We start from the raw sequence: 15,976 nt of genomic DNA on the forward strand, positions 1-15,976 counted from the left end.
CAGGGGCCAATTGCAGGTGTTAATTGTTCTGTGTTTCTGCCTGGCAAACTGTGACTAATTTTTTCAGGTAGCTGCTTAGGGCAGTGGCCATGCAAGTCAATACACAGATGCTGTAAGCCAACCAGCAGTAGAGATGCAGCGCCAGTTCCTACTGAACATACAAATGGCCTGGAGCACACAGCTCTCTGGTTGCCACTTCTACAGAGACATCACAGGTCAGCCCCAAGGTTCCCTCAAGCTCTGTCTGCACTGGATATAATGTATGACCTTACAAAGGCCCCATGTTTCTGACCTGAGCAAGTGATCTAAAGTCTTGAGGTCTACAAAATGAGCTGGCTGGACTGCAAGCAGCTGTGGACGTCCCCAAAGGGAGTAGTGAACACACCAGGGCTATTTTCAGTTTTTCGAAAGGCCCCACAGAAACCACCCATTTACCCACAGTTGGATGGCACAGGCTAAAACATATTTACTTTGGACCAGAATTATGTCAACTCAACGGACAGTGACCTTGGTGAGAGCTCAGGGAGGAGAAGCCCTCACCGGCAGCTAGGTCTGTCCTTTACTCATAAAAATATAAAGGAAATGTATTAGCACTTCAAAAACAGAGTTTCCTTGTTCCTTGTGATTAAAAGGTGATCCCTTAAAGAAGATGTGGCTCATATATACAATGGAATATTACTCAGCCACCAGAAAGGATGAATACCCACCATTTGCAACGACATGGATGGAACTGGAGGGGATTATGCTGAGTGAAGTAAGTCAAGCAGAGGAAGTCAATAATCATATGGTATCACTCATATGTGGAACATAAGGAATAGCAGGGAGGGCCACAGGGGAAGGGAGGGAAAACTGAATGGGAAGACATCAGAGAGAGAGACAAACCAGGAGAGACTCTGGACTCCGGGAACCAAGCTGCGGGTTACAGAAGGGAGGCGGGTGGGGGGACGGGGTAACCAGGTGATGGGCATTAAGGAGGGCACGTGATGGCATGAGCACTGGGTGTTGTATGCAACTAATGAATCAATCAATAAAAAAAAGGTGATCCTTAAGGTTCCTTGTATTCTAAAGTTCTACGATTCTTTCACAGGAAGTTATTCATACCAAGAATAACCCATTCTTAGTGTAGCCTTAATACATAATTAACAGGAACGAACAGCTTTCTCCCTTGGCTTCCTGACACTTGTTTATAGCTTTTCAACTTTTTAAAAGCATATCTATTTATAAGGGGGTGCCATATTTCCAAAAAGAATTAGGTGCCACTGTACATTGTCTGAAGATAGTAAGGGATGGTCTGGATTTGCTCAATTAGCAATTTCTACCTCTTCATAAAGCTCAAGCAACTAGATATTCGTTTCTTCTCTCTTTCCTCCTTTTCTTTCCAAAGCACGGGAAAGGCTCTTCAGGTGACCCGATGCCATCACCCACGTGATGCTCCTGGAGCTCCCTGGCCTTGGCATCATTCATCAGTAACATCAGAGCTATGTGCCACCTCAACTGTGAGGCCTATACCAGAGAAGCAGTTGAGATGACGTAGGGGAGAAACTTCTGTGTTCAATGCATTATATAATATAGTTTATTCTCATCTCAATTTTTCATTTACGAAGATTTATAAATATTTGTAAATGAATCATTTCATTATTATTATTATTACGAATAATGGACTATGATTTTAAAGTACGGTGAACGTTTGCAGGTCAAATATTTTTAAAGACACGAAGATTTTCTACAGGGATTCTATGGCGCATCCTTGCCTAAATGAGAAATGAATCTCTTAGAAAACCAAACCTGAATTCCAGTTTTATGTTTGGTTGTGAATTTAGAGTCATTATATAAGATCTGTTCATGTAATTATTTTGAGATATAATCTTTTTGAGTGCTCACTCTGCCAGGAACTGGGCTAAGAAATAGCATCAATTATCTCGTTTAATCCTCACAAACAAAGTGGGTTCTATTATCATCGCTATGCAAGAAAGATGTTTAGACACAGAGCAGGGACTTGCACAAGGGGTGAACCCGCCCATGACGGGATAAACAAGGTCCACCTGCACCAGTCCTCAGCTACTGCACCATTCCACAGGGCAGGTGTGAACACAGGGTAGCAAGAAGGGGACAGCTTGTGCTAAGTCACTTGAAAACCAGCCCCAGGCTTTCAGTGCATCTGGTTTCATGTGCCCACACTGGTGTTCAGACCATATCATCAGAGATTTTTCTTTCTTTCCAGGTACTTTGACCTATTTTGCTCCACGCTCTTTTTCTGCCGTCCTAAATTACTTAAGTAGATAATGCAGGCAAAAACAAGCAGATAAGACAAAACAAAAGAAAACCTTGCCTCAGGGATATAACCCTGGAGCTGTATTTATGCCATAATGATGAATCTATTCACCTGTATGCTGGGTATCTCCACTCTGAGGTCGCAAGGAAACTCTATGCATTCAGAACTCCTTACCTTTCTCCCCCAGACCTGCTCCTGTGTGTCTTCTCAGTAGAGGGCACCATCTTTTACTTAGCTCTCCAAGCATGAACCCTTCTTAGCCCTTCCTTCTAGGATGGTCCCAAATCTAAAATGATCCCAAAGACTGAACTTGACCTACTTCAGGATGCCGTCTGTCCGTCCCATCTTCCCATACCCCTGCCAGTTCCCATACCTTTCACCTCTACCCCAGAACCCCTCCATGAATCCAAGAGCAATCTAGCTGGTCTCCTTGACACCTGTCTTAAAATTCCCCGCTACAGCTCCAAGCTGGGTTTTCAAATGCATGGAAAGGCTCATCATGTTTCCTCTCCAATTCCCTCATCTTCAGGATAAATTCCACACAACTAAGTGTGGCATAAAAAGTCCTTGAAACCCCAACTCCCTTTCCAGCTTCTTCTCTCACCACTCCCCTATTCTTGAACCCCCAAACAGACCCTGTGCTCTTCCATCCTCTGGATCATAGGACCACAGTGGGGCCATCTGCTCAGAAGCCCTCTCTCCCTTGCTCAGCTGGTAAACTCCTACCCAGCCCTCAAGCCTCAGGCCCTGCACCCCCTCATCTATGAAGCCTTCCTTGACTCTCCCAGGCCAACTCTGAGACACCCTGACCACAGCCTTCTGAGGCTCGTCTCAAGGAACCTCCCCTGGCAGTGTCTCCACACTATAGCAAGGACTCTTCTTCCCAGCAGAAGGTGGGCTCCGCTTCCCTGGGCTGAGGGCTGGCTGTCTTTACACCTCTAGCACCCGGCCCAGGCCCAGGCCCAAAGTAGGGGCTCTGTAATATCTACTGAATACATAAACATGAATCAAACTACATACATAGGAAGGAAAGAAAACCATTGGCTTTATAATTTATTGAGGTGAGAACCAGTCTTAGAATCTGATTTGAGCTTATAAGACATCCCCTGAAGGGGAGAGGTTAAGGAGAGAAAAGTTGTTCTTGGACCAGAGATGGGTCCCAGATGGAGAAGGGAATTCGATAAGGAGCACACACTTCCCGGAGGCCTGTGTCCTACCCCGGGTGAAGGTTGCGGGCCCCCGTCAGCTGAAATGCGAAGCCCTCAAGTGGGGATTCCAGAAAGATGAAGTCATGTCTTAAAATACACTCCATTCCTCAGAAGATAAATTTCTCAAAACCACAACAATTACATCTTATGTACTATTTAGTCGGGATTAGTGGTTGTGGGACATGTGGCTGTTAAAAAAAAAAAATCGTTGAAGCTGTGTGAAATCAGAGAATTAATGAGGACTCTGATTGTAAGCGAGGAGGTCCGTGCGGCTTCCCAACTCCGGGCTTCTCTGAGCTCTTTTATCTTCCAGGCACAGAAGCCTCAGTCGAATAATAAAATAAAAGAGTAACTCAGATGCTGTTCTCCTCACTAGGCCCCCAGTCTGACTCAGACATCAAGTGCGCCATGAGCGCAAGTTCACGGCCAAGTCCAAGTAGCAGAGGCATCTACCAGCACTGGAACATTACCCCTTTCGATGAACCCTAGAGATGCAACGAATCAATGCCATCCTGTTAGGGACATGCTTTAAAAGACTGTCTTGTAAAAATAAAATCAAATACTTCATATTCTGAGTGAAAAACCTGCCTACCTAGACATTACCCTGAAATTCATTCTTAAATTTCTAAAGCCGTAATATCCACATGCAAATGACAGATCTTCTCCGCCTTACCATGGGGTTGCATCCCGATAAACCCATTCTAAACTGAAAATAAGGTAAGACGAAAATGCATTTAATACACCTAACCTACAGATCATCATGGCTTAGCCTGGCCTGACTTAAACGTGCCCACAACACTCCCATCAGCCGGCAGGTGGGCAAATCACCTTGCACGAAGCCTATTTGATCATCAGGGGTTGACTGTCCCGTGTCATGTGTTGAGGACGGCCCTGAGAAGAACAGAACGGTGATGGGTACAGAATGGTTGTCGGGATGGGTCGTCCGCCCTCGTGATTGCTGGCTGCCTGGGATCTGCAGCTCACTGCCCAGCATCCAAGAGAGGACTGCCTGCGTGTCGCTAGCCCGGAACAAGATCCAACTTCAAAATCCCAAGTAGTTTCTACTGAATCTGCATCACGTTTGCACCATCATAAAGCTGTAAAATTGTGAGTCGGGGACTATCTGTACATATGGTGATTCTCATGATTCACAGTAGTCACGTCCTGTAAAATCATGTTGAATTTGCAGATACTGAACCACTGCTCCTAGGGGAAACACAGCACTGGGCTCCTTTGGGCCTCTGGTCACAGCATTTTTGTCAACCGATCCATACATAACCTTGATTTATGTGTGTTTCTGTGTAAAGATACGCTCTTTAATATATACTTCTGGTTCATTAACGTGAAACACAGCCAATAGTACCATAACTCATGCTTGAACAGGCTTGTCTAGCACATGTGTTTGCTCCTAAAGGGACATCTTGGCCTTCTTTCATTCAGGAACTCTACCCAGCACTTCAGCACTGGGCTTCGGGGCCGTTCGCAACAGTGAAATCACGAACACACAGCACAAAAATGTGAAAAACATGGCACTAAACAGACCATGGAAAGGACTCTGGTTTCCAGCGAGAGAGCTGAAACGAGATGGCAGCACGTGGCCTCGGTCAACCTCAGCTGGGAACATGTGCATTCGGGGACAAATTTTTCACCGCTCTGCTCATGGCCCCAGGCATGAGCCTGGGAGAGACACGTGCACCCCACACAACCCCCATGATTCCAATACACCACCCAGAGGGGCCTGCTCCCTAGCTTCTGAAAAGGAAGGAACTAAGAGTAGCAACTGCAGCATATCACTCAAAAACAGTTTCACAAAAGGCAGGACTGCTCTAACAACTCCCAGTCCCATATACTTATTTGGTTTTATATGGTTTCTTTGTGCTTACATCTGTTAAACCGCAAAAAAAAAACAGGAATGAACTGATGCTGAACTTTCTTACTCAGCGATAAGTAATATTCATCCTTGGATACAGAAAACAATTGCAAAAACACATAGGACTCTATGCATTTCCTTAGGAGGTGTGTTTCCAAGCAAATTTGGTGTTCTCTTGTGAGTATAGTTAGCTAAATCTGTAATATATTTAGGATTTGTTCAAATGTATAATGGTAATCAACCACAATAAGTTAATACAAGAACTTTTCAATTTTTAGACCATTACAGCCATAGGAAATTTAATTTAAATGTAGATACAGATTTTTGCAAGGACGAATATAATACCCAAGGACAACAACATTCTGTGGGATAGAATATGAATTTGGAGAAAAAAAGAGAATGAGGTAGAAATTCCAATGGTTAAAGACGAGCCAATTCAAGTGCTTTTTAAATGGTGATGATGGGTATCAAGTCTCTGTGGTGTTTAGATTCCACTGGTTATATTTAAAAGAATGATGATGTCGATATTTACAATAAGCTAGAAATAACATCCTTTGCAACTCTTCAATTATGATGAAAAATGTTAGCTATCAACACAAAGCGTGTGAGGGGATAGATGGCTTTACAAAACCACTTTAGGGATTAGGTGAGCAAAAGGCAGAATGCAGGCCCCTCCAAGGCAAGTTCACCTTTCAGTTCCACCCTAGTCTTAACATTCTGCAAGAGAAGCTGGAAAACTGGATTTTCTATGTACAGTTTACCTTTTCATTCTATGTGGGTTCAGAAATTTTTTTAAGCAGTGTGCAGGCCAAACAAAACACATCTACAGGCCAATATTGTTTCTACGTTGACTCTGAGCAACAGTTACCATCCTCTGTCAACTTTTCCATATGCTGATAGGAGAGCCCCTCATTCAAAAAGTGCTCACTGAACACCTCCCAGTTGTTCCAGACACTATCCTGGGTCCTGGGGACACAAAGATGGCAGAAATAATTGCCCTCAAGGAAAACAAATGACAGATAGATAACCTTTGGCAATACCATCTGTTAAATGCAGTGCTAGTTAGATCCTAGGTAGGGCATCCATGGAAACTTGGCTTGAGTGGGTTTAGGAATAGATGGTTTATTTGTGAAAGCTTAGTGGGGGGAGACAAGGCAGGACTAGAAGCGTCCTGAATAACTAGCACAAGGTGTAACTTCAATGCCAGTGACTAAGCAAGGCTACCTGGGGAAGGCTCCTTGGAAGATGGCCAACCAGGCAGCCTGGAGCAAAGATCACGGCAGGATGTCTGAACGCAAAGAACACCCACAGGGAGACAAAACCCAGCCCCGCTCCTCATTTTCAGTTCTCTGTTAAAAACAGGCACATGATGGAAATAAACCATTGAGACAAGATCCAAAAATAATCTTAACTGGGCATAAAACCTCATATAAAAATTCTTCTTTTAATCACTTCTGGAAGGCAGCTGAAAGGTACATACACCAAAACTCAGCTTGTAAAGCAATCAACTTAATCTGTTTCTTTGAAAGATTAATTAAAACGGAGATTACCGATGGTGGCAGATGAGCTGGGTCAGCCGATGGGGCACAGTGGAGATGAGAGAGAAATTGTTTTAAGATCACACAAACACAGCTGCAGGCCAAACGCGGAGATGTTGCATAAAACCTGCTTCTTCCTAGGCCCTCTAATTCAATTCCCGGGGATGACGCTTGACTTAAAAAACCGAATCTCAGGAAGAGCACGCAGCAGGACTCCAATACACTAAGCAAGCAGCCCGCCCTTGTGGGCCGTGCCCAACAGGGAGCCCGAGGGGGTCTTGAACTTCTGAGCCAAGTCAGCCACAGCGGCAGGACAGCCACAGACCAGAGGGACCAATGAAGGGAGCAAGGAACACAACTGTTGCCCTGAACTCAAGCAAGATTTTAAGTGCTTCTTTAAAACAATGTCAAGGATATGCTCAGGTAAGGCCTGGATGAGTAGAGCTAAGAAACTAGAACAGTGGGGAGACTCTGTCCACAGAGCCCTCACCCCACAAGGAGCTGCTAAGAAAAGGAGTTTTCTCCGATGGAGAACTGCTCTTGTTTTTTCCCCCACTGGCAGCAAAAAGGAGATTACATAGGAGATGGTTATGGAAATTCTGATTTAGGGACCCAGAATTTGAACACACTGTCGTGATGTAAGCTTTAATACTGAAAAAGTCTCCATAGCACTCATCAGAAAAATGACAATTTGTGCAACAGTTCCCAAAGTTCTTAAACCCACAAGAGGAACAGAGGCAGACAATGAAGATACAGAAAAAGAAGAGGGGACATCAGCCGTGGGAGGAGGAGCCCCTGAAGCCACATAGCTCCTGGGACTGTGGTGCTGGCCTCCTGCATCTCTTCCCCACGAAAGTCCACTGCGGCTTCCATCTAAGGAGCCCAAGACGTAGCTCCCCAGTGCTGAAAAGCCAGCTTTGCCCAAATGCAACAGAACATTCCCAACCACACTAGATAGCAGGCCCTGCGTCTCTCTCCCTACCTGTGTGCCGAGGAGACGGGGCCGGAATTTCGTGAGCAAATCATCACTTTCATGGTCCTCCTCACTCCAACAAGCTCTCATTCTCCTGGTTCAGCAATTCCCATCCAATGTCGTGTAACAACCCTCATGACAACTCTCATTCTGGATGCTTCTACTATGTGGATCTCATATCCAGTGGATACTAATGACTGTTTTATTTTAGGAAGGGAAGTGAGTCGGGATTCAGGGAAATACACTAAAATTTGAATATCAAATGTACTGTTAACACCAAAGTAATGGTTAAGAGTACAGGTCCTGGAGCCAGCCTTCATTGTCTCATCTGTAAATTGGGAATAATAATCACAGCCTGCCTTGTGGGGTAGTCATGAAGAGTCAACGAGTGAGTTGTAAAGTACTTAGAACAAAACGTGCCACAAAGCACTGTGTGTTTAAATAAAACTATATAACCGTTTTATCTCCCATCAAGAAGCAACTACAAATTACACCCGAGTCAGACTGGAGGAGCACCGTGCCGCAAGGGGAACCCACCGGGGCAGCGCCAACACCTGACCCCACTTCTCCCAGCTCCCAGGTGAGAAGGCCACTAGGCCCCGCCCCCTTCCCCCTCCACTGCTCCCTCACCACACCAGCTCAGCCCCCTCGCTGGGACCCCACCACACCGACCTGCCCGCTCTCCTGTTGGCCTGAAGGCCCTCCCACCCAATCCGCCTACCCCAGACACCAAGGTCGGTTTAGAATATTCTAATTTTAGACCATTATATTATATTATATTATATTATATTATATTATATTATAGCTAGTATCACCTGAATATTTGAACAGCTTGTATCATCAGCTAAAATTAAGAAGAATTTTGCCTAGACTTCAAAACTCACGATCTGACCCCTTACCTACCTTTATAACCTTATTTCCTACTGATTTCCTTCATGACCAGAGAACTGAACCTCACCCTTTACGTCCATCCCACCATCCCCACGGCAATGCCTCGGGTTCCCGCCTCCAAAGCTGGACATCCCCCCCACGCTCGAGGTTTGGCTAATGCTCTAACACTCCCATCACATCTCCGGACCAGGCAGAATTATTATCTCCTCTTCTGAACTCAACAGAGCACTCATCCCTGCTTGGGGAAGGCAGAGGAGTGTCTTGTCAGGAGTCAGAGTCCCAGCCCTGCCACTTACTAGCTGAATGTCTCTGGGCCAGAAAATTTAAATCTCTGAACCTATCTCACTGTGGTTATGAGGATAAATGGAGATAATATATGCAAAATGCTTGGTTGAAGTTCTCTTCACCTGCCCTTTCTTATGGAATTTATTACTTCTCTAAACTTTATTATAGTTATTAGGCTTCTCGGTTTTCTTTCTCCTGACACTCTAAGTTCCTTGAGTGCATATTTCTGTGTTTCTCCAAAAACCTAGCACAAGGCCTTACACTTAGCAGGAGCTAAACAACAATTTATCAAATGAAGGAAGAGATGAATGGAATAGTTTACACTTACTCTTTATATTATTATTGCGGGGGGGGGGGCAGAGGGAGACAGAGAATCCCAAGCAGGCTCCACGACCAAAGCAGAGCCCAAAAGGGGGCTCGATCCCACCACCCTGAGTTCATGACCTGAGCCAAAATCAAGAGTCAGACACTTAACTGACTGAGCCACCCAGGTGCCCCGACTCTGTATTATTTTTAATCATTCCTCATTTTCACCTCTGTTGTTGTTAATGACAATAACCTATCCCATACGTTGAGTACAGATATCCAGCTGGTTCTGAGGGGACAACTCTATTCTTAGAGTCCTGAATGATTCGGTTCCACTCATTCAAAGTTACCTATTTTCTACTGGCTTGTTCCAGTACCCCTACTACCAGGAAACACCCTACTTGACACTATGTGGCCTCTAGAAAGACAATTCCTGTTCCCAAATTCACCCAGTCACATTGTAAAGATATTTTCGCAGGCCTCACAAATTTAACCAACTGGGGTGTTTTGTTTTTCTTTAAAAAAAAAATTTGAAAATCATCATCCTGAAAAGGAATATTTTATTCATGCCAGTTTAAGTAGTGACAGGAAAATATTCAGTACTCAAAATGGAATGAAAAAAAAAAAAACGGTCAGCATGAATTTCCAAAAGCATCTGGAAAATTGGCAAAAGATTCAAGAATACAAAAAGCAACCGGTGATCCCAGCTGGGGTGAAGTTGCCGTCATATTAGTCATATTACGTGTGATACCACCCCGAAGACTGCTTTAGGAATTCCCAAAAACAGTACTCTGGAAAGCTCATTTACATAACGATCCCGATTTAGTCTGAAGAAAGCACACCTACAACTTGTCCCCAGGGTCCCAACTGTCTTTAAAGTACTCACTTTGTATTGAGAATAACAAGAATCCAGGCAGACATCTGACTTAAAACGGAAGTGAAATCTTCCCCTATATCCCTAAATATACCAGGACCCAAGAAAAAGGTTTCCTCACTCTTAGCAGAAGAGGGTGGTAGCTCGACACATCAGCTCTAGAGCCGCCTAGAACCGGCTTGAACCCCACACACCCCCACCCCCATTCAGTGGCAGACATTGAGCACATTCGTGGCCCCAAACTGAATCCCATCAATGTGACTCATAAAGTCAAGATAACGTACAGCCAGCCTCCCATACTCATGCACCCTGGACCTAAGTACGTTTTGAATCTAGTGGGCCAGAAGGACCACTTTGTGGGCATAACTGGACCTGCATTTCAGTCCAGGATCAGTAACCCACTAGGTGTGTGGCCTTGAGCAAGTCCCTCCACCCCTCTGGGCTTCTGTTTCTTGTGTGTCATTTACACATTAGACTAGAAGCTCCTGCTCTCCCGTAACACGAGCTTTGGGGAACCGAGAGACTGGAGACAGTTTCGGAAGTGCCCCTGGGGGCCATTCTGGGCCCTGGCCTTGCTCTCTTTACTTGGGTTTTGCTCTTGCACTGTCCTATTCTGTCCCTGACTAGCTGTGTGGGCGTGAGCAACACGCTGAACCCTTCTGTGCCAGGATTTCTTTTTTCTCTGTAAAACATGAGGATAAGCTGTATATATATATATATACATCATCCCTTCTAGCTCTAGACGTCTACCCATCAGAGAAATCCCTTCCACGAGGGAGTACAACAGAGACTGAACCACTTCGCAGTTTTCCAGCCCCTTGGTGCAAATCGCCAGCAGAAGGACTGCAAAAATTCTGCATCGGCTTTGAAGATGAACAGCCCATGCCAAGCAAGTGCTTTCTAAAAGGTCAAGTATAGGATAAACATCACGTATTCATTCCTCCAGAGCAGCCAGGGCAGTCGACTGGTCACACCCATGACTCAAAAGGAAATTCCATCCAGGACCACCAGTCACCTCCCAAAGTTAGTCACCCTGCACGGTGGAGCCAGGGCTCCCGGGGCCGGGGGGGGGGGGGGGGGGGTGGGGCAGTGCCTCCCATGGCTAGCACAAAAATGACCTACAGGGAAAGTGACCTTTTCACTGGGGCTTTGGGAGACCTACTACAGGTATGTACACTGAATTCACCAACCCCCACCCCCCCACCCCCGGCTCCCCTGGCCTAAATCCATATGGAAGACATCAAAAAAAAGAAGACCACAGGTGACAATCCTGTGACCACTTTGTTCTCAGCCTTTTCCCCAAGAAGGAAGGGGCTTCAGACAGATAACAGTTGACAAGGACACCAGGGTCAAGAGAGACAGTTTCCTTAAAAATAAAACTTTCAAACTCACGGCCATTAACACTCATCCAAAATAAATGGACGAGAGCCAGCCAGGAAAGGGCACGTTACTAAAACTGGCCCTCCGGCCTCCAAAAGGCTCAGCAGAATTATTCTTGCTGTGAGGGGAGGAGGAAGGAAGGTCTGGTTATTGTGCCAATGTGCTGGGAGGCACACAACTAGGTCACGTTCCCACTCGGGCCTGCTTGCTGCAGGAGGGCATCCTGGAGGCGCTGTTCAGAGCTGGCCCCACTCCTGCTCCCATGCTTTGCGTCCCTCAGGAAGCTTGAGGAAGGTGCCTCTGGCCACGCTCCCCGCGGGGAGACGAGGCAGGATGTTTCCAGAGTGCATGATATCCTAAAGAGCCTGTCCCAACAGCAGCAATCTAGCACACATCCAGGGGCTTACAGCCACATGAAAGACACAGCCGGGACACACTGCAATGGCCGGCCATCCACCCAAACCCTTCAACTCACTTCACAACCTCACACCATCCCTAACTCAGGAGGTGATGCCGTGAGTCACCTGGAACCTGGATAACAAGACCCTTCTCTAACCTGACGTGCTTGCGTCTTGCAGGTCATGCCCAGTGAAAACGCAGGGACTAGAAGCATCTTCGACGAAGCACAGGTGCATCTCCGGCAGCTCCCTGGGACGTAAATCAGGCAGATTTAACAAAAATCGTCTTCACAACTGGAATCACCAGCCTCACCTTTCTCCGAGGCTCATAAAGCATTTGCCTTCAACAGCAGAGTTTTTAGAAGAACATGACATGACTCGGGAGCTGGGTAATGCACTCACATTCATGCCATATCTCACAACTTCCTCAGGCTGTGATGTTTTTCTTTTCATAGCAGACAAACCTCCATGTTTGCACAGTTTATCCGAAAAACGGTTGGAACCTCTAGCCCCAGGCGACCACAGAGCTGCTTATGAATACCTCAGAGGGCTTGCAACGGCGCCTTTTTCACAATTTATTAATTAAAGAGGCACGTTAAATGAGATGTGCTCTCGCTTTTGCTTTTACCCTCTGCAATCAGCCGATCGGAAGCTCTCTTAACTCTTTTAACAGCAGAGACACAAACACTGAGCGTGCCCAAGTATGTCCTGGGAAAGACAGGCACACCAGCACATTCCACGGCTTTCTTCTCCTCTGCTTTTAACCAGTTTTACCTGACACCATTTCTTTGCAGACACAGGATCCAGAAGCCAGAGTCTGAGGGGAAAAAGCTGAATGTGAGAAAAACCGTTAAGTTCCAGGCTGACTCAGGTAAAAATTCTATAGTCAACCAGGGCTTAGAAGTCTCCTCCTCCCAAAGCGGAGGGGGAAACAGCCCAGTGCCCCAAAACAGTCTCACAAAATACCGCTGAAGGGGGCGCGGGATACAGACATCACTGGAGAGTGGACATCTCCTGAGAATCACTGCTCCAGGTATTGCCTGGAGCCACACACGGAACACTAGCTGCACAAGAGATGCTAAGCGGCAGGTGCTTGCAGAAAGGACGCGAAGCTCAGGAAAGACACATCTGAGGTTCCTTCCCTGGCCCTAGAGGCTCCATGTCCTCACCGTCCAGTCAGGAAAGCGACTTGCTACTAGAGGAGGGTGGGGAGGCAGGTGAAAGAGAAGTGTTATGGCCCAATTTTTTAGAGATGAACAAGGTATTTCGGAACTAACATTCCGAAAGAGATAGCTAGCATTGATGGAGCAATTATGACCTGCTTAAGATACATACCGCTAACTTACAGTAAAAGCTTACGATGTCTGGGCGCCTGGGTGGCTCAGTCGTTAAGCGTCTGCCTTCGGCTCGGGTCATGATCCCAGGGTCCTGGGATCGAGCCCCACATCGGGCTCCCTGCTCGGCGGGAAGCCTGCTTCTCCCTCTCCTACTCCCCCGGCTTGTGTTCCCTCTCTCTCTGTCAAATAAATAAAATCTTAAAAAAAAAAAAAAAAAAGCTTACGATGTCTAATGTACAGATTATATTTTTTAAGCTCTCAGTGAAAGTTAGCTATTTTATATTAGGTATACAGTGAGTGTCAAAATGTGGAAGAATGTCATTATTCTGAGAATAGTAATAATTGTAAAATAAAATATGTGAAGGTAAGGTTATCTTCTTAGTTCCTTATTATTTTAGAAACATTTTAAACCAGTCTCTTATATGTAAATTGTACATAAAATTTCTTTTTCTGATCACTAATAAGGGATTAGCATTAAAAAAAATCTGGAAAATACAGCAAGGCAAGAAGGAGAAAATTAAAGTTATCTTTCATTTCAACACCCAAGAGGTGACTACTATCACTATAGTTGATGTACATACTTCTAGCCCTCTCCCTAGGCATATAATTATAAATGTTCTTCCACAAAATTGGGATCATGTTATTTGATAACTTAGGTTTCACATTAAATGGTGTGTCATTTACCCATGCCCTAAAATAGGATTCTGCATCATGAGTTAAAGCCATATTTTAGAATATTTTATAAATATTATTAAATGAGTTGTTTCCAACCATCAATTACTATAGGAAATACGAGTGGATGGAGAGAGAGAGAAACAGATTTCCTTTTTCCCATAAAAGCTTTATGGAGATATAATTTGCAATCCACTGATTTAAAGTGTGCAATTCAGTGGTTTCAGTATATTTATAGTACGTGCAAGGACTGCCATAATCTATTTTGTGACATGTTCATCATCTCCCCACCAAAAAACGGGCACCTTTCGGCAGTCCTTCTCTCCATCCCCTCAAGCCCTCCCCTAGTGCTAGGTGACCACTAATCTGCTTTCCATCTTCACGGATTTGTCTATTCTGACATTTCATATAAATGGAATAACACACTATGTGGTTTTTGGTGACTGGCTTCTTTCATTTACCCTGATGTTTTCGAGGTTCAACTATACTGTAGTATGTATCACTACTTCATTCCTTTTTATGGCTAAATATTATACCTTTGTATGGATATACTTCATTTGTTTATGCATTATCAGTTGATGAACACTTAAGTTGTCTCCTCTTTGGGGCTAGTATGAATAAGGCTGCCCTGAACATCCACGTGAAAGTTATTGTGTGGACACATATTTGCAGTTCTCTTGGGTATATATCTAGGAGCAGAATTGTTGGCTTACATAGTAACTGTATTTTAACCGCTTAAAGAACTGCCAGACTGTTTTCCAAAGCAGCTGCACCATTTTACACTGTCACCAGTAATGTCTCCTTCACCAACACTTGTTATTACCCATCTTTTTATTATACTCAACCCAGGGGGCATGAAGTGATATCTCCCTGTGGTTTTGATCTGCACTTCCGCGTTGGCTTACAATGTTGAGCATCTTTCCATGTGCTTATTGGTCATGTGTACACTTCTTTGCAGAAATGTGTATTTGGATCCCTTGTCCATTTTCAATTGGGTTGTATTTTAATTACTGAGTTGTGCTTTAAAACATATTTTAGATAACAGTCCCTTTATCAGATTTGCAAAAAAAATTCTTCCCATTATGTGGGTTGTCTTTTCACCATCTTGACCATGTCCTTTGAAGCACAAAAGTTTTCAGTTTGGATGAAGTGTTAATTTGTCTATTTTTTCTTTCGTTGCTTGGGCTTTTGGTGTCCTATCTAAGAAACACTGCTTACTCCAAAGCACACAGATTTACACATATGTTTTCTTCTAAGTGTTTTATAGTTTTAGCACTGGTATATAGGTCATGGAACGATTCTGAGTTAATTTTTGTATATGGTGTCAGGTAATGGTCCCAATTCATTCTTTTGCATATGGAGATCCAGTTGTCTCAGCAACATTTGTTGAAAAGGGTATTCTTTGCCCCATCAAATTGTCTTAAGTACCCTTGTCAAAAATCAAAAGACCAGGGGCGCCTTGGTGGCTCAGTCATTAAGCGTCTGCCTTCCGCTCAGGTCATGATCCCAGGGTCCTGGGACCGAGCCCCACATCGGGCTCCCTGCTCGGCGGGAAGCCTGCTTCTCCCTCTCCCACTCCCCCTGCTTGTGTTCCCTCTCTCGCTGTGTCTCTCTCTGTCAAATAAATAAAATCTAAAAAAAAAAAAATCAATAGACCATAAATGTGAAGGTGTATTTCAGGACTCTCAATTCCAGTCCACTGAGCTATAGAAGTCTGTCTTTCTGCCAGCACCACACTGTCTTGATTATTGTGGCTTTGTAATAAGTTTTGAAATCAAGAAGTGTGATTTCTCCAACTTTGTTCTTTTTCAATACTGTTTTGGGGTCCTCTGCATTTCCATATAAACTTTAGGATCAGTTTGTCAACTTTTGCAAAAAAGGCAGCTGGGGATTTTGATAGATACTATGTTGACTCTGGATAAATTTAGGAACTTTTGCTATCTTGACCCTATTAAGTCTTCCAATCCATTAA

General features: G+C 44.7%; 1 protein-coding gene and 1 pseudogene across 2 annotated transcripts in view; one reads left to right on the plus strand and one right to left on the minus strand.

The window, feature by feature from the left end:
• Positions 1-15,976, minus strand: part of CAMK1D (calcium/calmodulin dependent protein kinase ID) — a 428,166-nt gene that overhangs the window by 388,003 nt on the left and 24,187 nt on the right. The window lies entirely within an intron of this gene.
• Positions 1-15,976, plus strand: part of LOC114217715 (peptidyl-prolyl cis-trans isomerase H-like) — a 140,561-nt pseudogene that overhangs the window by 118,563 nt on the left and 6,022 nt on the right.

This window comes from Eumetopias jubatus, unplaced genomic scaffold, assembly GCF_037043125.1.
Source record: "Eumetopias jubatus isolate StellerSeaLion01/CBP00866 unplaced genomic scaffold, mEumJub1_p1.0 scaffold_8, whole genome shotgun sequence".
In the NCBI taxonomy this organism is placed as follows: Eukaryota; Metazoa; Chordata; class Mammalia; order Carnivora; family Otariidae; genus Eumetopias; species Eumetopias jubatus.